The sequence below is a fragment of the Triturus cristatus genome, chromosome 10 (genome assembly GCF_964204655.1).
Source record: "Triturus cristatus chromosome 10, aTriCri1.1, whole genome shotgun sequence".
Lineage (NCBI taxonomy): Eukaryota > Metazoa > Chordata > Amphibia > Caudata > Salamandridae > Triturus > Triturus cristatus.
This window is the reverse complement of record NC_140593.1, coordinates 29,286,758-29,313,663: the sequence shown is the minus strand read 5'-3', so window position 1 is coordinate 29,313,663 and position 26,906 is coordinate 29,286,758. Positions and strand designations below refer to the sequence as shown.

The 26,906-nt window shown below is 47.7% G+C and overlaps 1 protein-coding gene across 1 annotated transcript in view; it reads right to left on the bottom strand.

Annotated features, from left to right (window-relative positions):
• Positions 1–26,906, bottom strand: part of LOC146788754 (vomeronasal type-2 receptor 26-like) — a 789,631-nt gene that overhangs the window by 344,702 nt on the left and 418,023 nt on the right. The window lies entirely within an intron of this gene.

The following is a 26,906-nucleotide window of genomic DNA, read 5'->3' as shown; positions in this document are numbered from 1 at the left end:
CCCTCAGAACATAGAGCTCTCCATGACCTTAGCACTTAGGTAAAGTGGAGAAGGTACACAAGAGCTTCTTGCCTTGAGGCCCCCTTTTTCTTATTTACAATGCCACGATCCAGGGGGGCAAACCACCAATGAGATCATTTCCACAGAACCTAAAATATAGATAGCACCAATATATATTAAGGGAAGGGAGTCTTCCATTGTGGACTCACTAAGACTAAATCCATCCATAAAGACACCTTAGAAGTTAAATTCCTACTTAAGGACACAGGAACAGATATTCAAATCATTATGGAAACAATGGCCTCATCGGACATAAATCCAGAATTTGGGAAGTCTTGCCCCAAGGGATATTGGATACAGATACCCAGTAAGGGAAGTTTAGGAGGTGGGACAGTGGCGATCTTCAGACATGCTATAAAGGTAATTTATTTCCAGAGCTTTGTGGGTTTGCTTGATGATCTGCACTTCTATTGATGGAACTAAGTCTAAATAATTCAATTCAACAGTAATTGTTTGAGGTGCTCATATGATGTAACTATACCCACCCACCAGGGTATATCTTTCCTAGAAACACACTCCTAGAAAAATATTGAACCACAATACACCAGAGCACACCCGATCATTATATCTCTAATCCAACACAGAAGTCAAAGGAGAATAGAGAAAAAGAAAAAAAAAATTCCCACACAAAACATTTCAGTTATGCCAATAATCAAATAACCTTTCAATTGAGAGCCAGGCACAATCTTGAATCAGGTATTTCCGTTCATTTTTATTTCCACTTTTCAAAATACGCAGAACAACAGCAGCCGATGCACGTTTCTCCCCCTGGGCTTTATCAAGGCTCTAATTCAAAAGTAGTCAGGTCCGATTTTTCTCGAACCTGCTTTGTATATATTGGCCTCCGTAATAAGACGTTTATCTGCTTGCAAACTGCTTGATCCTTTACCGTGCGTAGCCCACAGATACAAGGACCACTTCAATCTTTTTGTTGCTAATAAAATCAATCGGACCTTGATAAGTCCATTCTGAGTCTCCTCACATGTGTATAGAGTTGTGACCGGCAGCTAAGCTTAGCTTAGATAAACATATCCTAGTGATATCATGCTAACCTGATTCTAATTTTGATCACAACTTAGTGAACTTTCTCAGCCCACTACTTATCACACACTCCAATTTGATCGGGCTTGAAAACTTTAACTTCAGAGTTCACAACAGGGATGACAAAAAAGCAGCTGAATTACTTACCTCTGTGGTATACATCAATGTCTACATGGCTCCGCTCGCCCCCATCATCAGAACCTACGGACTCAACATTGTGACATACGCAGACGAAACCCAACTCATCCTCTTCCTATCCAACAAACCCAACACCGCCAGACACAACTTTCGAGAAGGCATGGAAGCCGTCGCCAAATGGATGAAAAAAAGGTGCCTACAACTAAACACCAACAGAACGGAAGCACTCATCATGGGCCCAAACCCAGATGCCTGGAATGACACCTGGTGGCCCCCTGCCCTTGGAAGCCCGCCCACCCCCACAGACCATGCACGCAACCTGGGAATCATCCTGGACTCAGAGCTCAAAATAGATCACCAGATCAACTCTGTCTCGTCCTCCTGCTTCCACACCCTCCGCCTCCTACGTAAGACCTTCAAATGGAGCCCCCGTCGAACACAGAAAGACCGTCACTCACGCCCTGGTCGACTATGGCAATGCACTCTCTGCCGGAATAAACAAAAACCTCACCGCAAGCTACAGAACATTCAAAACGCGGCCGCAAGACTGGTCCTCAACCTGCCAAGACACTGCCACATCTCCCAGCACCTGCGCACACTCCACTGACTCCCCATCGAAGCTAGAGTCACCTTCAAGATGCTAACCCACGCTCACAAGGCCCTCCACGACACCGGACCAGCATACCTGAATACCTGACTCAAATTCCACACACCCCAAATGACCCTATGATCAGCCCAGTCTCCTATGCCGTGGTCCCCCGCACCAAAAAGACCAGATCAGAGGTCTCTCATTCTCCTTCCATGCGGCCAGAGCTTGGAACGACCTTCCGCTCCTCCTCAGACAGATAACATCGCTCCCCATCTTCACAAGAAACTTCAAAACCTGGCTCTTCGACAGACCCCCTCCTTGATGGACTGGAACCTGTGAACACCCCCACAATCCCCCAGCACCTTGAGACCCTTACGGGTGAGTAGCCGCGCTTAACAAACATCTGATTTGATTAGATTTTATGGAAACAATAGGGCTTAATAAACACATACAGGGTCCTACACATAGGACTGGTCATACTCTGCATTTGGTGTTTGCTAATATCAATATCATATGCAAAACAGAAGTAACACCATTAGTTTTGGTATCATTCTGTTTAAATACTTGTTTGATCTGGCACCCTTGCGATGGGTTCCCTTGACTTTTTTGCTTTCTGACCTCCTGTTTTGCTGACTTCATTTTTGCTGGCTTTAGGATTCTGGGCACTTTAACACTGTTGACTAGTGCTAAATTGCTTGTGCTGTTTTCCTAAAACAAGGTAACATTGGCTTATCCACAATTGGCAAATTTAATCTACTTATAAATCCCTGGTAAAGTGCACTACATTTGCCCTGAGTCTGAAAACTAAATGCTACTAGTGAGCCTGCAGCACCGATAGTACCAATCACTTCAGTAGTCCTTTAAGCATGTGTAAGGCCTGTTGTTGCAGAGCCGGGGAGTGCAGTTTAAACTGCCATGTTGACCTGGCAAGATAATCCACATTCCAGGCCTAAACCTTCTTTTTTGATACATATAAGTCCCCCCTAAGGGTGGCCCTAAACAGCCACATGGGCAGGGTGTAGTGTATTTAAAAAACTAAGATATATATACTTCTAAGTTTTATATGTCCTGGTTGTGAAAAACGATTACATTTTTTTAACATTTTCTGCAAGGCCTTTCTTTTCCTTAGGTTACCATTGCGATTAGCGATTACCTCATTACATCTTATAAGTGTAGTTTCCAATTTGAACAAGATGGATATTTTGCGTTTGGTTTCTTTGGACCGACAATTTAAAATCACAACTTATGATAAAGTTGGAATTTAACTTGTTAGTCTGAAAGTGCTACTTTTAGAAGGTTGCCATTTTTATACTTTAACCATTCTGTGCCTCTGCCTGTCTCTAAATACATGTCAGGGTGGGTGACAATTGGGATTTGTACATTCCGTCTAGACAATCACACACAAAGGGAGCTGAGGTGTGTCATTCACATTCGTTTGGCCCTTCATCAGGTAGATGGGTCTTTCTGATCTAGAATGGAGGGAGGAGCTGACACTTGCATCTGAATAGTCCACACACAAATAATGGCATGCCCTACTATAGTAAGTCTGAAGCCAGAGCAAGAAGGACAGGGACCTTGTGCACTTCAAATTCTCCTTTTCTTCTGTGCCTGCCCTCTTGCTTGCTGGAAGTTCTGTGCCTGCCCTGCTACCTGCTAGATATTTATGCAAGTATCCAAGTGCCATCTGCTTTGCGCCGGTTGGAACAGAAGAATTTGCCTTTAACGCATCTCTGCTTCAAGAACTCTACAATGCTGAAAGCATAGCTTGACAACAAGGCATTACCTTCATGGCCCGGGGTTCGACACCGATGCATCCCCAAACTGTGCAACTCAGAACTGACACATCTCCTACAATCCTTTGGATTGATACCAATATATTGCTTCTGACCACTCCTCACAGCTGCTCCTTGACATTGACGCTTTCTCCGTGAAGGTAGTGTTTGCAAGGGCTCTGATTGGCTCCTGTATCTGACCTGCGCTCCATTGCGGTCTGCTTGAGTTTTCAGATTTGACCTGGATCAATGCGACCAGACAGCCCCGGTTGGCGCTTTATGACTCTAAGTACTATAAATCAAGATATTTTTAAAAAATTCATAAATTTAGTTCCACTTATTGGATTTTTGTTGTTTTGGTCTTGTTTTGTTCATCAAATTAAGCTCTATGTTTATAAAACTGCTGTGGATTTTTTTTATGGGCCTTACACTGTTTTACTGTTTGATATGTTGCAGAAATACTTTACACATTGCCTCTTAAGTTAAGCTTGAATGTTCTGTGGCAAGCTATCAGGGGGTGTACACAGGTTAATTTAGGGTGTGTCAAGCTATCAGGGGGTGTACACAGGTTAATTTAGGGTGTGTATCTGACTTACCCTGACTAGGATTGTGTTACCTGCTTGGACAGGTTGCATACTTCTACCCACCAGAAATTCAATTTACAACATTGATGTTCAGCGGTGAGGATAGGACTTCTTTTTATGCAGTTTCTTACAGTAATTTGTCCCGCACTACCATCTGAATCAATAGTCTCTGATCATCATTGGTAATTTTTCCCTACTCTTTCTGATTTTTAATTTTTCAAATCTCACTGATTGGCATTTTTTCCCTAAAATAATGTCTCCAACTCGAGTTCCTGTATCTGCACCTGCAATCATGGAGTGTGAGATGGCCCAGTTGGAGAGTTAGACTGCCCCCCAGCTCAAAACCTTCTGCAAGTAGTTTAGGGTTTCCATGAGGGGCTTCACCAAGAAGGTGGAGCTAGAAAGGTCAATGAGGGCTTGTTTAGAGGGCCCAGGATTTCTCTGTGACCCCAGAGGAAGAGGATGTGGTTACAGAGGATTATGACATAGAGCTGGATTCACTGGTGAAGGGAAACATCCATTACAACGCAGTCATTACAACAACAACCTACCTTTACAACGAAACTGTTACAACACAAATGCCTTTACATCGCATGCCATTAAAATGCATGCCATTACAACGCATGTCACTACAATGCATGCCATTACAATGCATACCATTACTACATATACCATTACAACGCATTATAAGGTAAGTAATGGAGATTTTAGTATTAGGGTGGTATTGATTTCGGGGTACATGGGCATAGTAATTTTTACCGTCACACTATCCAACACTTTCCCTACTGTTGCACTCACTGGAGTGGAAATAGTATTTTTTACCCCTACACTATCCCACACCTACCCTACTGTTGCACTCACTGGAGTCGGAATAGTAATTTTGACCCCTACACTATCCAACACGTACCCTACTGTTGCCTAAAAGTATTATGCATTGTGATGGTATGTGTTGCAATGGTGTGCATTGTAATGGAATGAGTTGTAATGGTAGATTTAAAAAATGTGTTGTAATGGCATGTGTTGTAAAATCATGAAATGTAACAGTAGTTGTGATGTAAAGCATGTGTTGTAATTGCATGTGTTATAACATCATATATTCACTGGTGAATCTGGATCTGCCTGTGGGGCAGGGAGTCAATGGAGTGGAGGTTCCCACAGAGCAGGGGGTAGTGTATATATTAAAGGCCTGACCCCAGAGGATCTGGAAGACAGAGTGAGGAGAAAAATTTCAGGTTGGAGTAAGCAAAGCTCAATTTAGAGGAAACGCAAATGCAATTGGCTATGGAGGAGGACGAGAAAATGAAAAAGTTGGCAATGGAGCAGCACAAACTGGCCATGGAGGAGAAGCTTATACTAGAGTGATTGACTCATGAGAGGAGCCTAAAGGAACTGGACTTCAAAGCTAAGCGACTAAAGTCCAGTTGTGGCTCCAATACTGTAGTGTCTACTTAGAGAAGGGTCCACATTCCCAAGGATATTGTTTCTGATTTTGTGGTGGGAGGCAACATAGATAGATGATTTGAGGGCTATGAGATTACTCTGCAGATGCACACGGCCCCTGGGAATAATTGGGGAGCTAGTGTCTGGAGGTTCTTTCCTGGTCAGGGGAGGGTCACCCTTCTGGCCCTAGAGGGGTGAGAGGATGAGTTTTCCCATCATGAAGGATACCCTAATCAAGAAGTTTGTCCTGGCCTCACAAAAAGTACAGACAGAAATTAAGGGACAGTTCGAACCGTTCACAACAGACCTAGGAGGATTGTGTGGATTCCCTTTTCAAGGCACTGGATATTTGGGTGAAGGACAGTGATGTGAAGGTTAAACAGGTGTTGTACAATGTGATTGCACAAGCGCATCTGTTCAGCCATTGTTTCCCAGATCTGTGCGAACACCTTGTGGATGGTAAACTCACTGACCCGACAGAGCTTGCTAAGGAGGCATAGTGATGGGAGAGAAACAGGGTCTATAAGAAGGTATCTGAGGGGATCACTGCAAGGGGGGGCAGGGTCCTCACCAGAAGGAGGGGGAGGACAAACACAAAAACAAGGAGTTCACTAAAGGGCCACAAACAAGTTATGTTTGTCAGAGTTCTCATTTCCTTACTTAAAAGAAGAAGTGCTTCCCCAATAGTAAGTCTGAGGGAAGGAACCCTTGAAGTGCTTTGAGTGTCAGCAGGAAGGGTAGTTCAAGGGAAATGTCAAGTGTCCCAAGCGGGCAAGCCGCCCAATGGTGGGCAGTCACTGGAGTTGATTAGTGTTTAGCTTGTGGAGGAGATGGTCCCCGATAGTCTGGGTGATAGTGCAGAGGTTACCCTAGTGTCCCTGGGTAACAGAAAGACCTACATGCCTGACAATACTAGAAAGTATAATGAATATGTCTCTTTACAATGCATGCAAATACATTGCATGTCTTTACACCGCGGTTGTTAAAATGACTGCGTTGTTACCACGCATACCATTACATACAAGTCGTTACAATGACTTGCTGTAGGGGGTGCGCTGGGCTTAGGAATAGTATTATTTACTATTCCTACTTCAGTTTGTGCAACAGCAGGGAAGGTGTTAGGTTGTAAATCCAACACCAGCGCACTCCCTACAGCAAGTGGTTTGAACAACTTGAGATATAATGTACGCATGGTAACAACTCGGTCATTGTAACAACCGTGTTGTAAAGGTAGCACATTGTGGAGACAGCGTTGGAAGCGCTGTTTCCTAGTATAGTCAGTGGGTCACCACTAATGGGCAGAGGGTGGAGGCTCTGTGAGACACAGAAGCCAGCATGACAACTGTTCAGAGCAGGTGGTTCCTAATTTGTTCAAGTGATTTCAGCTGACAACCGTGAGAGCCACCATCCAGAGGCTCTAGTTCCATTTAAATGGGGGGCTCTCAAGTCTGCTTAAGATAGCTATCAGTCTGTCTAGACCTGTGGATTGTCTGCTGGGTAATGACCTGAGCAAACACAAGGAGATGATGGGCAGAGAGTTGAGACATTTTAGCCACTCACCCTCAGTCACAGATCGGGTTGAATCCATCATCGTTCTTTGGATCATTTTGCTGCCCCAGGTGAGACCCAGCCATATGCAAATCAGTCTTGACTCTGTTCCTCATGGGAACAGTACAGCCAAAACTGCCAAGCCAGGTATTCCCTGGACTGGAAACAAGAATCCTGGGACCGGGTTTAAGTTAACAACCCTCACCAGCCAGGCTAGCTTGAATCCAGTGGCAAGGTGAGCAAGGGACCCATGATGGGCATACCCTGCCAAATTAGGGCGAACAAAAGAAAACACAAGGAGATGATGGACGTAGCACTGAAACTTTTTAGACACTCACCCCCAGTCATAGATCTGGGTAGAATCCATCACCGTTCTTTAGGTCACTTTGCCACCCCAGTTTAGACTCAGCCATATGCAAATCAGTCTTGACCCTGTTCCTCATGGGAACAGTCCAGCCTGAAATGCCAAGCCAGGTATTCCCTGGACTAGAAACAAGCATTGTGGGACCAATTTTGTAAGACCCCTCGTCAGCCAGGCTAGCTTGAATCCAGTGGCAAAGTGGGCAAGGGACCCATGTCTGGGCATACCCTGTCAACTTAGAACGGACAAAGAAAACACAAGGAAATGATGGATAGAGCACTGAACCTTTCCAGACACTCACCCCAGTCACCCCAGTCACAGATCTAGGTTGATTCCATATTCATTCTTCACCTGAAGCATAATGCCTGGAAGGAGGTCTAGCTTCCATGTCAAGCTGTTAGGGTTGAATGAGTGGGTGTGTCTGACCACACAGTCCATGGCAGCCCGAGAGGGTGGTCAAAAGGCCCGCAAGCCTGGAATAACTGACCAGGCACCTGCCAAAAAGTAAGAGATAATGGGGCACAGGAACCCCACTGCTAAAATTCCCATGGCTCAGGTGGATGCTAAAACCTGAGGGGGAAGCCACAGTACCTACAAGGGAAGAACTGGGGAACCTGCTTGAGATGACCAATTGGCAGCAAAAAGGAGGTCCCACCAGGGAGGAGTTTTGCAGGGCGCAAATGAAATCCCCTTCTCCTGAGGGTCTGTGGTAGCAGGCTAATACCCAGGTAGCTGGTGACACCTCTGGCAAGCACTAGGCCTGGGTAGAGTTCAATGAGTTCCGCTACGCGAAACTTCACAAAGTGACATAAAACTCTGAGTTCTGCAAGTGTAGTGTGAACTGCCGTTCACACTGATTTTCCTGACACTTAAGTAGTAATTCAACCTGAGTGGCAGCTCGCCAATTTACTATTGGCAAGCGGGGATAAAACTCCACTGCTCTACATGGAGCGGAGTATTCTGCACACCGTGAGCTCCACGGAGCGCTGAGTGCGGAAAACTCTGCAAACTCCCCAAACTGAGCGGAGTTCACCACCCAGGCCTTGCAAGCACCTGATTTACTGGGAGAATGGTCTCCTGCAAAGTGAGCCTAAAGTTTGTGAGCCTGGTGAAACATGTGCGTTGGTAGCCTCCTAGTATTACAGGACTTTCCTACTAAGTCTAGCTCATGATGTGACACTGTCAGGTCATTTGGGGCAAGACAAGACCTTTGACAGTCTTATCACCCACTTAAATTGGCCTCAAATGAGGAAGGCCTCAGATATATACTGATGGTTCTGTCCTACCTGGCAGGCAAGTGGCAAGACCAGGGGGTAAGTGCAAGGCCTGACAACATTTTCATGCTTTTAGCATCCCCTTTGACAGGGTGGGAATCAACATCACTGCACTTCTGGACCCAAAGACAGTCATGGACAACAAATTCATTCTGATCTTGGTGGAGCATGTCACCTGGTACCTGGAAGCTTTTCCCCTGAGGATGGTGACTGCATCTGTCTTGGCCGGTGCACTATTGGGGATCTTTACCCCTGTGGGTTTCCCTAAGGAGGTGGTATCTGTTTGGGGGTACCAACTTCATGTTGTAGGTCCCCACTCCTTAGCACCCTCAAACCAAAGGGTTGGTTGAGATGTTCAACCAAACCCTGAAAGGAATGATTATGGGTCTATCAGACACCATGAGGCATAAGTGGGACATCCTCCTGCTGTGCCTTTTGTTTGCATACATGGAGGTACTGCAAAAAGGGGTTGGTTTTACTCACTTTTCACTTCTGTACGGTCATCCTGTGAAAGAGCCTCCTAAGAGCGATGTCACCTACCTGGTGGACCTCCAAACTCCTAGGAACCCTTTGAGTGGCCTGCATGGTATTCGCCTCAAGTGCCACTCCGAGAGGTCTCAGGTTAACATGCTCTTGGTAACTGATGAGGGGGTGAAAGAGGAAAGTGAGACTTTCCCGACCTCCTATCTTCCAAAGAGCCGGATGGGTCAGTGGACCATGTTAGACTCTGCCCTACACTGGCCCTAGATAAACAGAGAGACTGCCTCCAGTTCTTGGGGCAGTTTGCCTCTCTCTTCTCACTTACCCCAATGCTCACTGCATGGTGCACCCATGATATTGACACTTGAGATAGCCCACGTGTGAAAACATAAATCTACAGGTTTTCTGATAAAGTGAGGGCTAACATTCAATCAATCAATCAATCACGGCATTTGTAAAGCGCACCACATACCCGCGAGGGTCTCAAGGCGCTGGGAGGGATGGGGGAAGCTCCTACTGTTCGAAGACCCAGGTCATGAGAAGTCCTCTGAAGGTCAGAAGGTCTTTGGTCTGACGCAGGTGGATGGGGAGGTTGTTCCATGTCTTGGCGGCGAGGTGGGAGAATGATCTGCCACCTGCGGTCACTCCTCGGATGCGAGGGATGGTGGCGAGGGTACGGTCTGCGGAGCTGGCGGGTGGGGGTGTAGAGGCTGAGTCGGCTGTTGAGGTACATTGGTCCGATGTTGTGGAGTGCCTTTGTGCGTGGGTGAGGAGTATGAAGGTTATCCTCTTGTTGACCGGGAGCCAGTGTAGGTCTTTCAGGTGGGGTGTGATGTGGCTGCGGCGAGGGATGTCGAGGAAGAGTCGTGCGGAGGCGTTCTGGATGCGTTGATGCCGTTTCAGGAGTTTGGCCGGGGCTCCTACGTAGAGTGCGTTTCCGTAGTCCAGTCTACTGCTGATGAGAACCTGGGTGACCGTCCTTCTTGTTTCAGTGGGGATCCACTTGAAGATCCTGCGAAATATGCGGAGGGGGTTGAAGAAGGAGGGGGAGATGGCATTGACCTGCTTCGTCATGGAGAGGATAGAGTCGAGGGTGACTCCTAGCTTGTGTGCATGGTTGGTGGGTGTTGGGGGTTTTCCTAGTGAAGTCGGCCACCAGGAGTCGTCCCAGGCAGAGGGGGTGGATTCAAAGATGAGGACCTCCATCTTGTCCGAGATCAGCTTCAGTCGGCTGTTCCTCATCCAGTCGGCGACAGCCTTGATTCTTTCGTGGAGGTTGGTTTTGGTGGTGTGGGGATCCTTGGTGAGGGAGAGGGTCAGCTGGGTGTCGTTAGCGTAGGAGATGATGTTGAGGTCATGTAGTCGGGCGACATGGGCGAGCGGTGCCATGTAGATGTTGAAAAAGGTCGGACTGGGGGATGATCCTTGGGGTATGCCGCAGGTGATCGTGGTGGCTTCTGATCTGAAAGGGGTAAGGCGGACTCTCTGGATTCTGCCGATGAGGAAGGAGGTCATCCAGTACAGGGCTTTGTCTCGGATCCCTGTGTCCTGGAGGCGTGTGTGCAGGGTGTGGTGGTAGATGGTGTCGAAGTTGGCCAAGAGGTCCAGGAGGATTAGTTCCGCGGTTTTGCTGTTGTCTAGTATGGTCCTGATGTTGTCAGTGGTGGCGATGAGGGCAGTTTCGGTGCTGTGATTGCTGTGGAAGCCGGATTGGGAGGGGTCCAGAACGTTGTTCTCCTCCAGGAAGTGTGTCGATTGTCTGTTGGCCGTCTTCTCGATGACTTTCACCAGCAATGGGAGCAGGGAGATGGGTTGGAAGTTCTTGAGGTCGTTTGGGTCTGCCTTGGGTTTCTTGAGAAGGGCGTTTATGTCGCGTGTTTTCAGCTCTCCGGAAGCCCGACTGGAATTGGTCGAGGAGTAGGAATTGGTCAATGTGATTGCGCAGTTGTTCTTGTCGAGGAGTTTTGCCAGGGTAGGGATGTTTGTATTTGGTCGATATTTATTAAGGTCTTCAGTGTCAGCTGTGTTTTTTTATAGAATAGGGAGAACTAGGCTGGCCTTCAGGCAATCCGAGAACTCCCCTAGGAGAAACAAAGCATTGATGATCTTGGACCGGAGCGGAAATAATGTTCTTATCACTTCTGTAAAGAAGTAGGGGGGAGGGGATCATTGAATTGATTTGAGGGTTTTGAGGTTCTGTAGCGATCCGAACCCGTGTATTCGGTATCATAGTACTGACAAGATTTTGGTACCAATGAACCGCAAATGATGCATTATATGCATGACAGTGTTTTCGCTGCGCAACGAGCATGAATTCACTGAGAAATAGGGCATTTCTGTTGCTAATCATGACATCCATTTTAGATACGGCATCCATTTTGTTTCTTGCCCTCACATAGTCAATGGACGAGCGATGACCCCGGCAGAATCACCTTGTTAAGGACACGTAAGCTCAAGCCCCGAGAAAGCTGATGCTGCGTGACTAGGCAGAATCAAGCTGCCACCCCTGCCTGAGGCCAATCTTGCTATACTGGTTCTCGTGTCCATTGTCCTGACTGAGAGGCCGAATACGGTAGCCATGCCCGTTTACGATCCATAAACACCTCTTATCCTATTTTTCTATCCCTTGCACCTGGCTCTGCTCCTCTCCTTCTGGGCTTTTACAATGGGGAGGTTACGATTTTTATGATGGGGAGGATCGGGCAAAGAATGGAAAACTAACAAGGAGACTTGATCGAATACCGAAAACCTACGACTAATTATTGTTTGATGTCTGTTTATGGTCTGTTTGGGATACCGGGTTGGGCATGGGAAACATTCGTGTAATGTTGCCTAAAGACATATTTCATGTATTTAAGGAGCAACCCACTTCTTGCAATTCGAACAGTCTCGTAAATCCTGCCTTTGTGTGGTTCCTATGACTTCTGTGTCCCTGCAGTAAATAAATCTTGGTCTCTGACGCCACCATCGAGATACCAGCGTCTCTGTTTATTTGTGCACCGAGACAGGAAGGAACTCAGGGGTCTTTGGGTGTTGTTTCCCTGACACCTCTGGACTCTTAAAAAGTCCAGAACCTCAAATTGGTGCCCAACGTGGGGCGACGTCATCCGGTACCGGTCCAAAGCCTGAAAAGTTCGAGGAGCTTCGTGTGAAGATTCCGGAGGGAGGTACCCCGCTTCATCGATCCCTGTATGTCGTAAAAGTGGCCCGACGATCTCTTCCACGAGGGTTCCCATTCCCAGACGGCTACAGAGGACCGCTGCCCTGACTGTCGCCCTGTCTTGGACCCGAGGTGCAGACCTTAGTACGGCGAGACGTAGACGGGTTCTCCTTGGTGACGTCTTCCACATCTCAGTTAAGTATTAAGTGGGTTGCGCTTAGTTTGGTTGTTCTTTGTTGCTCTCGTTTTTCTCTGGATACGTTTGTTTTTGAATTCGTAGATTATCAGTGGTTGCTCTTGTTAAAATAATCTTTGTCTTGGTATTGGTTCATTTGGTAGGCCTAAGTTCTTTGCGCATTTTGGTTGGAATTTGTCCTTAGTTTATAATGACTAGCAGTAGTAATTGTTTCCTGTCCTGGTTAAGTTGCAACGGGGATTCCCGGTTGGAGGATTCATGTTCGGTTCCTCCGATTGGAACTCCTACATATGAGCTCTATTGTAAACATGGTGTAGGTCCTATTGCTTATAATGAAGTATGGGTCCGTTATACCAGAAAAGATGGTGTCCTTAGTTGGCCACCGCATGGTAGTTTTGAAATAGAAATTCTATACAATCTAGAAATGAAGTTGTTTAAAAAGAAAGCCCGGCCGGTAATGTTTGATTCTTTCCGCGTATGGCGTAAAGAAGCCAAACAGAGAGAAATTAGGAAGACGAAGAAGGAACAGAAAGAGAAAGGGTTGACTTTAATGGAGTCTGAGAAAGCAATGGAGATGGCGAATAGAAAACATAATTTGGCGATCGATAAATGTTACCCTGTATTGCCATCTTGTCCTGCTAAGCCGATAGAGGACCATGAAAAGGATCCTTTGTTGTCTTACCTGTTGAGATCACCTCCACCGTATGCACAGGGTATTACAGCACCACAGTTACTACCTGTTGTACAGCCAGCTGCTGGTCAGCCTGGAATAGTTGCTCCACTTCCTTTGATTCCAGCTCCTGTCCTTCTTGTGGTTAATGTCCCCTCGGCACCCCCTCTTCCTGGGTCACCTATTCCGCCTTTGCCTGTCGTTTCGCAAACTGCTTTACCTGCTACTCCCACCCTTACCATTTCATCTGCTCCAGCTGCTCTGTTCCCGAACCCTGTAAACATTCTGACTCCGCTTTCTGTTCGTCGGAAAATAACCGACTCTGTAACTAATATCTTAACTCCTCTCTACAGGTCTTTAATTGGGACCCCCGTTTCTGACTCTATACAGAGACGTAGCCAGCTTCCTGGTCCCCAGGAACAAGAAATGTTAGATTCGACAGCTCTTAGGTGGATGTCGGAAGCCGCGAAGTATGATGCACGAAGAGTGTTAGATACCTTTATGCAATGGAATGAACCAACTCAACGTTATGTTTTTGACGTGATGTGTTCTCTTGTGCGTGCGTGAGAAATGGGATGATGATGACTTAGATTCCGTCCCCTCTGATTTGATAAATGTTCAGCAAAAGTTTGCCGCAGGAATGGTGATAGGTTCAGAAGTAAGAGAAGCGATAGAACTGATTTTAGCTTATAGGGATGATTCTCCTCTTCGAGCATCAAGGGACTCTGATGGTTCACCGATTACTAGGAAAAGACGAGGTCAATATCCGATGAGGGAAGTTCCACCCATATGGCGCAAAGCAGTTCAAGCTGATGCGGTTAATGGTATTGCAGCTGCTCCAGCACATTTTCATAGAGTGTGGATACACATCCCTTGGAAACGGGCCGAAGTATTAGCAGTAAAACAAGCGTTGCCGGACCCGTGTAAAAATCCTGCTGGTTATTATAAAGAGTTAACGCAGACAGTTCATGAATTTGGCAGACATTGAAATGCTATTTGGCAATGTAGTGCCACAACCTATATGGGCCAAGATTCGGCAAGAGAACCACCCAGTCGCCCTAGGGGGTGATTGGCCAGCTATTATAGCGGCAGACGCGCAACAAGTTGGCGGTGCTAAACCTGAGCCTCTGATTGCTGCTTTACCTGGCAGAATAACTAATCTGATGAAAACTCTGATGCCAGCGTTACGGGTCAATTGGGATAAACTATCAGCATGCAAGCAAAAGAAGGACGAAAGCGTCTCTGACTTCTTCACTAGATTTGAAGAGACCTTCGTAGACCACAGTGGGCAAGATATGAGTACTGAGGGAGGTCAGAGGTTGTTTGTCGACAAGTTTGTGTTTAATTTACTGCCTGAGCTTAGTAACAAGTTAAAGGATTCTGAGAGTGCATGGGCAGTGTCGACGACAGCACAGATACTCGCAACTGCTCAGTATTACGAGAATAGAGAGAAAGAAGAGAAGGAAAAGTCAGAAAAGAAAACAAAAGATTTGAAGACTAAAGTACTATTGCAACAGGCGTATCCGCCTCGCTTGAATCAGTCAGATTCACAGCAGCGACCCCAGTTTCAGCACCAGCCACAATTCCAACAAGGGACGTCCCAAAGATTTAATTATGGATTTCCTCGACAACAGTTAGCATGGAATCAGTGTGCCTATTGTGAAAAAGAGGGCCATTATAAGAACGAGTGTCCAGTACTGCACAGACCAGTGGTGTCCCAGCTCAAAGAGGAAATGGTGGGTTTATGCAAGCTCCTAGAGGTAGAGGACGTGGTACAATGACTCCACAAGTTGATCGCCCATCAAATTATTTCGATCAGCGAAATGTACAACCTACGCAACTAGGTAGATCTTCACAGTATCATGTTGAGGATTACTATGAAAATAATGAAGAAATTCAGAGAAGTGATTACTAGGACAGCCACAGGCAAAGAGAGGGAGTAGTATCAGTTCCAGTTGATCAGAGTGGACCTTATGTCGCAGTAGTTACATCAGGCGTGGTCGAACCGTTTCTGTTGGATACTGGTGCGGCAAAAAGTTCAATTATGCATGCGAAACTCCCTGGCGCACCTTTGTCTGGCTTAACAAACACTTCAGTAGGTTTCTCAGGCGCCCCTGTTCACAATCCTGTTTCTAGTCCTTTGTCAATCTCTGTTGGGCCATGCGAACTAGAAGCACCGCTTATTCTAACAACCGGTTGTAATGAGAATCTGCTTGGTTTAGATCTGTTGAAACGCCTGCATGCGACACTGTACTGTTCTCCTTCGGGAGTACAGCTCACATTGGGCAAGAGAGTCATTTCTCCAATGTACATGTCAATGAATAAGCTCCCACCAGAGCTGCGTTCTCTCCCTGATACTCTTTGGGCGACTGGTCCTAACGATGTAGGTCTTTTAGAAATTCCACCTTATGTGGTAAGTCTGAAAGCGAATGTTAGATTCCCACGAATCCCACAGTATCGGATTTCAAATGAAGGTGAACGTGCACTTTAACTGATCGTGAAAGACTTAATACAGAAAGATGTGATAGAGGAAACTAAAGGAAATGTCTGCAATAGTCTTGTTCTACCGATTTTGAAACGCACTGACCCTTCCAAACCTCCAATCTACAGATTTGTGATTGACCTCAGAGAGGTTAACAAAATAGTGATTCCGCAGTTTCCTGTGGTACGAGATATCACTGCATTATTAACGTTGATTCCTGCCTCAGCCTCATGGTTTACGGTGATCGACTTGAAGAATGCCTTTTTCAGCATTCCGATAGCCGAGGAAAGTAGAGACATTTTTGGTTTTTCTCCTTAGGAGGTCGCAGTTTCAGGTTCAAGCGCGCTCCACAAGGTTATTGTGAGAGCCCTTCAATTTACAGCCAAGCATTGAAAAGTCAATTAGATGCTCTTGTACTTCCTCCTGGTGTTGCTCTGATCCAATACGTAGATGATCTTTTACTGGCCGCCGATGACAAGGAAACTTGCAAAACAGCTACAATTTCTTTATTATGTCATTTGTCAGACTTACATCACAAGGTTTCCCCTTCTAAACTGTAATATTGTTGCCAAGAAGTGACCTACTTAGGTCATCTTTTGTCAAAGGAGGGATGAAGGTTGACCCCAGAGAGAATCAAAGCAATTTCACAGATGACTGTACCAAGCACACAGAGAGAAGTGCGTGCGTTTTTGGGTATTACGTCATACTGCAGGCAATGGATCCCAAATTTTTCTCTCATGGCAAAACCATTGGTAGCCCTGACTGGAAAAGGTGTTCCGAGCCCTTTGCCATGGTCTGATGAATGTCAACAGAGCTTCTCCGACTTACGTGATGCGCTGTGTTCAGCTCCTGTGTTGGGTACTCCTGACTACAGTAAGCCGTTTACACTATATGTCCATGAAAGAGAAGGTTGTGCATTGAGTGTATTAACGCAACAATTTGGTGACAAACAGCGACCTTGTGCGTATTTCTCATCCACATTAGATCCGGTAGCCAGAGCATTGCCAAGTTGTTTGAGAGCTACAGCAGCAGCCGCAGTGTCTATTCGACAGTCTGCTGGATTGGTCATGAACAACATGTTAGTAGTCATGGTTCCACATGCTGTGGATACACTCATGAATCGAACGAAAACTCAGCACCTCACCAGTGCTAGACTATCAGGCTATGAGCTGACACTTTTGGCAAGTCACATTAAGATCAAACGATGCAACATATTGAATCCAGCAACGCTGTTGCCGACTACTCAAGAGTCGAGTGATTCAGAGCCTCATGATTGTTGTTTTAGAACTGAGGAAGAGACAAAAGGTAGGATTGATTTAAAAGATACTCCGTTACTAGATCCAGATGGCACCTTGTACATCGATGGGTCATGTTTTAAACTACAGAATGGTGATGTGACGGCCGCGTATGCAGTTACGACTTTGAGTACGATTGTGGAGACCGCAAGAGTGAGTCAGAATTCTGCCCAAGCTGCAGAGTTAATTGCATTAACAAGAGCGTGTGTTTTAGCTGAGGGAAAGAGAGTGAATGTGTTTACTGATAGCCAATACGCCTTTGGCGTAGCACATAGCTTTGGACGTCTGTGGAAAGAAAGAGGTTTTCTCACGTCCCATGGGACTAAGATCCAACATGGACAGTTAGTCAACGACCTGTTGGAATCTCTGACCCTACCGAATGAAGTTGCGATTGTGAAGTGCAGTGCACATCGAAAGATTACGGATGATGTTGGCCGTGGGAATGCGTTTGCTGATGAGGTCGCCAAAGAGACGGCCAAGAACATGATGAGCCGAATGTACGTTGCAACGTCTGCAAGATGGATTGCTGAATCAGGAATGTGTGAGAATACGATTGAGAGTGTGAAGGCAATCCAGAATGAAGCAACTGAAAATGAGAAGAATGCATGGAGGGAGAAAACGGGTAAAATGGATTCGAGTGGATGTTGGGTTGATTTGTCTGAGCATCAACGTTGGATGCTACCTGATGCGTATGTGCTTGCGGTAATCACGATGGCGCATGGAGTGGCGCACATTAGTTCGAAAGGGATCTGTAAACTGTTAGCTCCAGTATGGAAGAACGATGGAATTACTAAGTGTGCGGAAAGAGTGGTGAAAAATTGCATGATATGCCTGATGCATATTCCTGGCAAGGGAACCCCAACCCCAGTTGGTCACTTTGCTCCCCCTTCTTGTCCCTTTGAAGTGATTCAGTTGGATTTTATCCACATGGACAGGTGTAACAATCTTAAATACGTCCTAGTGGTAGTCTGTGCTTTTTCAAGATGGATTGAGGCATATCCATTAAAGGATAACACTGCTATGTCCACTGCCAAAATCCTCCTCAAAGAATACTTCCCCAGATATGGTATGCCACGGATTGTTTGGTCGGACAATGGAAGTGAGTTTGTAGGTAAAGTTATGAAGAGTGTGTGTGCGGGTCTGGGAATCATCCAGAAATTCCACAGTGCGAATCACCCACAGTCAGCAGGTTTGGTTGAAGGGTACAATGGTACCTTGAAGCTGAAACTTGCTAAAATTCAAGCTTCCACTGGTCTATCTTGGCCAGACGCACTGCCTTTAGCTTTACTGTCCACCCGAGCGACTGTACACTCTCGAGTAGGGCTTAGCCCATATGAGATTGTGTTCGGTCGTCCTGCTAATGTTTGGGGAGTCCCTAGACCAAAGGAATTCAAACAGATCGAATATCCAATGTTGATTGATTACCTTTTTGACCTGACTGCTAAATTGAGCCTTATTCATCAACAGGTATTCGAATCCTTGCCTAAACTGCCAGAGAGTCCAGGCCACACATTGAAACCCGGTGATCAAGTTGTGGTGCGGAATTTTGAACGAACCCGGAACCTCCAGCCAAGATTCGTGGGCCCGTTCCAGGTGCTCCTGGCCACAAGAACTGCTGTACGCCTAGCTGGAAGGAAGAATTGGGTGCACGCTAGCCATACGAAGCGTGTCCCTCTCCCACTCCCCTACGACAACTGGGTTAGACAGGGATTTGGTGCATCCGAGACAGAACCTGTTCCTAGGCTCATTCCCTTCAGTGATGCAGAGTACATAACGGACAAACGAACTGAAACACAGAACTCTGATACCCCACCAGGAACTGTGCCTTCGAACCCTGAACAGAGTGTCATACAAGGCGAAGATTCGTCACCTGTGGACTCGAACATTACTGTACCTGTAGAACAATTGTTTCAAGATCAGACAAGACCCGGAAAATACAGATATAACCTACGTTCTCATTCTATGAACTAATGACATTGCATAATTACCTTTCTATTTGAAAACTATTTTGATCTCATCGCATTCCATTCACTCAGGAAGTTTGCTCTATAATTTTTATCCTTTTTGTTTTTGTTGTTCTCTCACCTTGCCATCTGGGTTACCGTAGGGTCGTAACGTGTGCCTTGTTTTAACTTGCAGGGAACCAGACACAAGGTCGGTTTCTTCTGTTTATTTTGGGAACTCCCAGGGTAGACAGAGGCAATTTTTAACAGGTACAAACCATCCGTTGCGAACGGTTGTAGAAGATGGAGCTTCCTGAACTACGACGGGCTAACGCCATAAATGCTCGCAAGACAAAACTATATGAAATATTGTATAGCAAATGTTTTCTAATGCAATGTGCTCTGACACTTCTGATCGTTTTAATAACTCTGGTGGGCGGAATTATTTTTGGTATTCAACTGATCTTTGCACCCGTTACATCTACAGTATCTCCCCATGTTTCTGTTGCTCCGACTGTTGTTTCTTTTCATTCTTTCCATCCTTTTCCTGCACATGAGCAAGCTCGACGCTCTGAGTTTATAAATAACACTTTCATTCAGCTCTTGCACCAACACCAACTAGTGGTAAACACAACGAACTGCTGGGTATGTGGCTTGATACCACATACCATGGACAAGGGTATCCCTTATCTGGTTCTGCCCTTTAGTTATAATGGATCATTCTGGGCATTTCAGACCATGTTCGCCTATGCCCTAGAGACCTATCCCCCACGACCTCCGCGTTCCACTAGGTATAACTCCGCTAATAGAGCCTTGGTAAAGGGAATTACTGACATGGTTAGAGATGTCAATAACACTCCGTTTATTCCCAAGGATGAATTGTGAGTTTACATGGGTTGGAATGTTACGGAATACGGCATTACTTTGGGTGAGAACAAACGTAAAAGCTCGACTCCGATCTGGGTCGTACCCCACCAAGGTCAGGTCTGTTTGCAAGGAAATGGGAGGAATCCGGAAGCTCGACTAGGGAAGAGTGACTGTACCGAAACATACGTTTTCACGTCACAGTCTTCCCCTGCATTTTTAGCTGCTAAGGGCACCTATTTCGTCTGCCAAGACAGAGCATATACATGGCTGCCTGCTGATTTTTCAGGCTCATGTTATATCGCTCAACTGTTGCCTCCGACATACACTGCTGCACCGGATTATCACAAAACTAGAGTTGTGAGAGGTGTTTTCAACAAGGAAGATACTGCTGGCCAAGAGGCAGGAGACTTCTTCAAAGGTTTCCTTCCGTTCTGGGGGCCTATGGCCAACAGTAGAAACTTACGTCAACTAACACGGGTAGTTGAATCCACTATTACCGAAACTGCGGGTGCCCTTAGTAACCTGACAGCTGAGCCTCAAGCGGATCGCCTCATGACGTTACAGAACCGTATGGTCCTTGATGTATTACTTGCACATCGAGGTGGGGTATGTAAGGTGATCCAATCGAGTTGCTGTGTTTTTATCCCAGATAATGCGCCAACGGTATATAAGGCTATTTCTAAGTTACACAAAATCTCTGACTCTATTCATGTAGAGGAAGGTAACTGGTCTCTAATGGGATGGTTCTGGAGTCTGTTATCTGCATGGGGATGGAAGGTTCTGATAGTCACTGGTGTTGCATTGGTATTTTTATTCTCATGCTGTCTCATTGTTCAGTGTGGTCCTGCCTTGTGTGGCCTTTGTGTTTCAACATGCGTAAGAAGACCACCCGCTTTTGGAGATACGCCACGAGATAGAATAATGCTCCAGCAACATGTCAGTGACCTGATGAACATAGAGATGGACTCTGATATAGAGTGAGTTATTGCCTATGAAAGGGCAAAAGGACGGTCTGAGGTTCTGTAGCGATCCGAACCCGTGTATTCGGTATCATAGTACTGACACGATTTTGGTACCAATGAACCGCAAATGATCCATTATATGCATGACAGTGTTTTCGCTGCGCAACGAGCATGAATTCACTGAGAAATAGGGCATTTCTGTTGCTAATCATGGCATCCATTTTAGATACGGCATCCATTTTGTTTCTTGCCCTCACATAGTCAATGGACGAGCGATGACCCCGGCAGAATCACCTTGTTAAGGACACGTAAGCTCAAGCCCCGAGAAAGCTGATGCTGCGTGACTAGGCAGAATCAAGCTGCCACCCCTGCCTGAGGCCAATCTTGCTATACTGGTTCTCGTGTCCATTGTCCTGACTGAGAGGCCGAATACGGTAGCCATGCCCGTTTACGATCCATAAACACCTCTTATCCTATTTTTCTATCCCTTGCACCTGGCTCTGCTCCTCTCCTTCTGGGCTTTTACAATGGGGAGGTTACGATTTTTATGATGGGGAGGATCGGGCAAAGAATGGAAAACTGACAAGGAGACTTGATCGAATACCGAAAACCTACGACTAATTATTGTTTGATGTCTGTTTATGGTCTGTTTGGGATACCGGGTTGGGCATGGGAAACATTCGTGTAATGTTGCCTAAAGACATATTTCGTGTATTTAAGGAGCAACCCACTTCTTGCAATTCGAACAGTCTCGTAGATCCTGCCTTTGTATGGTTCCTATGACTTCTGTGTCCCTGCAGTAAATAAATCTTGGTCTCTGACGCCACCATCGAGATACCCGCGTCTCTGTTTATTTGTGCACCAAGACAGGAAGGAACTCAGGGGTCTTTGGGTGTTGTTTCCCTGACACCTCTGGACTCTTAAAAAGTCCAGAACCTCAGTTTCAGGATCGATAGAATGCTGAGGACGGTAGTGTCGTTGAGGGGCGTAAATTGGCTCCAAGAGGTGTTGTTTTTGGGGGAGAGACAGCTCCGCATAATGGAGAGGAGTTAGGATAGGGTGGGAGTTTGGAGAAAGCAGAGTTGAGGTCAGCATCGATTTTATTCGCTTTATCGAGGAAGAAGTCAGCAACGGCATCGCAGTTCGGCTGAGGGCCGTAGATGACTTAATCAGCTCAAAAAGTCTTTTCGGGCGATCTTTGGCTTTGTCAAGATGGGTTTTCAAAAAGGTTGCTTTTGCCTTTCTAATGAGTTTATTGTATCTGCTCCTTTTTTGTCTAAGAGTTTTTAGTAGATCCGTGGAAGGAGCTGATTTCCAAGCAGGTTCTGATAATCTAAGGCTGCGTTTGTCCATCTTTTGGCTGTCATTAAACCAAGGATTCGAGTCTTTGATGGATTTGCTTTTTAGTTGAAGTGGGGCAGTTGCATTCAGGGCAGACAACACGGTGTTGTTATAGTGCTCAGTGAGATCGTGAACGTTGTCCATGTTGGCAGGGGGCAGAAGGGAGATATGGCACTGAGATATGAGCTCATTAACCCCTTGCACGCTCATGATGGAGCCGCTCTGTCATGAGCCACGGTTGCCGTGTGCTCATGACGGAACGGTTCCGTCATGTCACGGCCGTTGGCGGCCGCTCCGCCTACGCGGCGCTGTTTCCCCGCCTGTGCGGGGGGACAACGCAAATGGGCGGAGTCATGACGGAACCGTTCTGTCATGAGCACAGCTCAACCGTGGCTCATGACGGAGCGGCTCCGTCATGAGCACAGCGCCACCGCGCTGCCCCCCGCACCCCCCAGCGCTGCGGCGGAATTCCCGCCGCAGCGAAAGGGTTAATATTGGTATTATGGAGCAGTCTTTTCCACTGTTTTTGTTTTTGTGGCTGGGATCTTGTGGAGTTCAAACTTTCAAAGGTACGGATGGTTATATAGTGATGGTCTGACTAGTCACAAGGGAGAATAGAGTCGAGTTGAATGGAGTTGGGATTGGCCATGATAAGCTCTAGGGTCGAGCCAAGTTTGTGTATGGGACTGTCACAGAATTGGGTCAGGGAGAGGTCAGATAGGAAGTTTTTGAGTGTGTTAAATGCCTGATCATGCGGATCATTCCAGTGGAGGTTGAAGTCTCCAAGGAAGATCTGGGGGAGTGTCGACCCAGGTTAGAGGAGATGGATTCCATAGTTTGATCAATGAACTGGAGGTTGTCTCCCGGGGGGTGGTAGAAGATGTGGAGGCTATATATGGGTCTGTGCTTGCTAGTTATATTGATGCATCAATCAATCAATCAATCAATCAATCAATCAATCAATCATGTGTAAAGCGCACTACATACCCGGGAGGGTCTCAAGGTGCTGGGGGGGGTGCTACTGATCGAACAGCCAGGTCTTGAGCATCCTTCTGAAGGTCAGCAGGTCTTGGGTCTGTCGTAGGCTCAGTGGGAGGGTGATCCATGTCTTGGCGGTGAGGTGGGAATAGGATTTCCCGCTGGTGGTTGTTCTTCGGATGCGTGGGACGATGGCTAGTGAGAGGTCGGCGGAGCGCAACTGGAGATTGGGGATGTAGAAGGAGAGCCGTCTGTTGAGGTAGGCTGGGCCGGTCTTGTGGAGTGCCTTGTGTGCATGGATGAGGAGCTTGAAGGATATCCTCTTGCTGATGGGGAGCCAGTGCAGGTCCCTCAGGAGGGGGTGATGTGGCCATGGCGTGTTACGTCGAGGATCAGTTGTGCCAAGGCGTTTTGGATGCGTTGTAGTCGTTTGATGAGCTAGGTTGGGGCTCCCGTGTAGAGAGCGTTTCCGTAGTCGAGTCTGCTGCTGACTAGGGCCTGGGTGACTGTCTTTCTTGTGTCTGTCGGGATCCATCTGTAGATCTTTGGGAGCATACGAAGGGTGTTGAAGCATGAGGAGGAGGTGGCGTTGACCTGCACTGCCATTGAGAGCATTGAGTCGAGGATGATTCCCAGGTTGCATGCATGGTCGGTGGGTGTTGGGTTTGCTCCCAATGCCGTCGGCCACCAGGAGTCGTCCCGGGCTGAAGGGTTGGTGCCGAGGACGAGGATCTCCGTCATGTCCGAGTTCAGCTTTAGATGGCTGGTCTTCATCCAGTCAGCATCGGCCTTCATTCCTTGTGGAGGTTGGCTTTGGCGGTGATAGGGTCCTTGGTGAGGGAAAGGATCAGTTGAGTGTCGTCGGCGTAGGAGATTATGTTACGGTTGTGCTGTTGGGCGACATGTGCGAGCGGCACCATGTAAATGTTGAACAGTGTTGGGCTGAGGAAGGATCCTTGGGGTACCCTGCAGAAGATCTCAGAGGCTTTGGACCGGAAGGGGGGAGGTGGACGCTCTGGGTTCTGCCGGAAAGGAAGGAGGTGGTCCATTCCAGAGCCTTGTCTCGGATCCCTGCGGCGTGGAGGCGTGCACGTAGTGTGCGGTGGCAGACGGTGTCGAAGGTGACGGAGAGGTCTAGAAGGATGAGTGCTGTGGTCTCGCCATTGTCAAGCTGGGTCCTGATGTCATCAGTGGCGGCGATGAGGGCAGTCTCGGTGTCGTGCTTGCTGCGGAACACTGACTGGGAAGGGTCCAGGTTTCTGTTTTCTTCGAGGTATAGGGTTAGCTGTCTATTTACGATTTTCTCAATGACCTTGGCCGGTAAGGGGAGCAGAGAGATGGGCCAGAAGTTCTTGAGTTCTCTTGGGGCTGCCTTGGTCTTTTTTAGTAGGGCGTTGATCTCGGCGTGTTTCCAGCTCTCTGGGAAGGTTGCGGTCTCGAGGGAGAGATTGATGACATTGCGCAGGTGTGGAGCGATGGAGCTGCTTGCTTTGTTGAAGACGTGGTGCTGGAAGGGATCTGACAGGGAGCCGGAGTGGATTGTGCTCATAGTCTTGATGGTGTCATCGACGCACACGCTGGCCCAGGCTAGCAGGGGGTCGTGGTCGATGGTGTGCGGAGGGTCTGTTGTGTTGCTGTCTGTTGGGGCTGTCTGGGTGTTGAAGCTGTCGTGGATGTATGCTATCTTGCGGTGGAAGAAGGTGGCAAGGGAGTTGCACAGGGCTTGGGATGTCGTTTGTGTTGGAGCTGGGGTTGGAGAGTTCCTTCACGATGTTGAAGAGCTCCTTGCTATTGTGTGCGTTGTTGTCGAGGTGGTCTTTGACCGAGGTTCTCTTGGCAGCCCTGATGAGGTGGTGGTGGTTGCGGATGGAGTCCTTGTGTGCTGCGCGGTTGTCCGGAGTTTGCTCGCTGTGCCATTTCTTCTCTAGTTTCCAGCAGGCTTCCTTGGAGGCTAGGAGTTTTGGGGTGAACCAGCTGGCCTTCTTGCTGGTGTCTCTGTGGGGGGTTTCTTCAGCAGGGCGTGGGTGTTGGCACAGTCCTCGATCCAGAGTTTGAGGCTGTGGGCAGCGTTGTTGGTGTTGGAGGGTTCGGTGGGTGGGCTGAGAGCGAGGTTTGTATGTAGTTGGTCTTCGGTGATTTTGCTCCAGCAGTGGCGGGGGATCTGTTGGGTGCAGTGGTGTGTGGTGGGAGGGAAGGTGAAATGGATGCAGTGGTGGTCGGTCCAGAGGAGTTCGGTGGTGTAACTGACGGAGTCATACGGTCTTGAGGAGAAGACGGGGTCGAGCGTGTGGCCGGCGGAGTGGGTGGGCGTTGTTACGAGTTGCTCCAGTCCGAGGATGGCGAGGTTATGGATTAAGGTTGTGGAGTTGTTGTTGTTGTTGTTCTCAAGGTGGAAGTTCAGGTCTCTGAGGAGTATGTAGTCGATGGAGGTCAGGGCGTGCTTGCTGATGAAGTTGGCGATGGAGTCGCTGAACTGGGGGCAGGGTCTGGGGGGTTGGTAGATGAGGGTGCCTCTGAGGGTGGCGTAGGGGTCTGTGTGGAACTGGAAGAACATGTGTTCGGCGGTGCTGAGCATGTCGTCGGTGCTAGTCACGACCCTGATGCTGTTCTTGTGGATGATGGCGATTCTTCCTCTGACTCCGTTGGTGCGGTCTCTGCAGGTGATCCTGTAGCCGTTTGGGATGGCTATGGCGATGCCGGGTGTGGAGGAGTCGTTCAACCAGGTCTCTGCCAGGAAGGTGACGTCCGGGGATGTTGTGTCGAGCAAGTCCCAGAGCTCGATGGTGTGTTTGCGTGCGGAGCGGGTGTTCAGTAGTATGCATCACAGGTGGGTGCGGTCTTTCTTGGCGAGTGGTTCGTCAGCTCTGAGGCTGGTGTAGCTGCAGTTCCAGCAGGTGAAGGGACCGTGTGTGCGTTTTCAGGGTGGCCTTGAAGCAGGTGAGGCTCTGTCCAGGGTTGAGAGGGTGGAGTGTGCTGGCATCATTGTGGCGGCGGTCGTTGTGGTGGGAGCGGGGGCCAGGGGTTCTGGCGTTGGGCACGGTCCAGGCACAGACGGGCGCAGATGGGCTCGCGTTAGGCGCGCCAGCAGCGCAGCCACGCAGCAGTCGGCATATATGGGGAGGTGGGAGGGAGGAGTAGCTGGGAGGAGGGAGGTGGGGGCAGTGAATGGGCAGTCAGGGGGCAGGGCCACAGGGGACACAGCGGCGGGGGAGGAGAGGGATGACGAATGGAACAGAGGGAAGGGGACAAGATCAAGTGTAAAAACGGGTGTTACAGAAGGCAAAGGGCACAGAAAACAAGGGGAAAGTGAGTGGCACAGAAGGAAAAGGGCTCAAAAAAACGAGGGGGAAAATGGGTGTTACAGAAGGCGAAGGGCACAGGAAACAAGAGGGAAGTGAGTGGTACAGAAGGCAACAAGGCTCAAAAAACGAGGGAGAAAACGGGTGTTACAGAAGGCAAAGGGCACAGGCAACAAGGGGAAAGTGAGTGGTACAGAAGGCAAAAGGGCTCAAAAAAACAGGTGTTACAAAAGGCAAAAGGGCACAGAAATGCAGGGGAACGAGTGGTACAGAAGGCAAAAGGTCTCAAAAAACGGGTGTTACAGAAGGCAAAAGGGCACAGAAATACAGGGGGAGCGAGTGGCAAAAGGTCTCAAAAAATGATGGGTACACGAGTGGAACAGAAGGCAAGAGGGCACTGAAATACAGGGACAGCTAGGAGGCAGA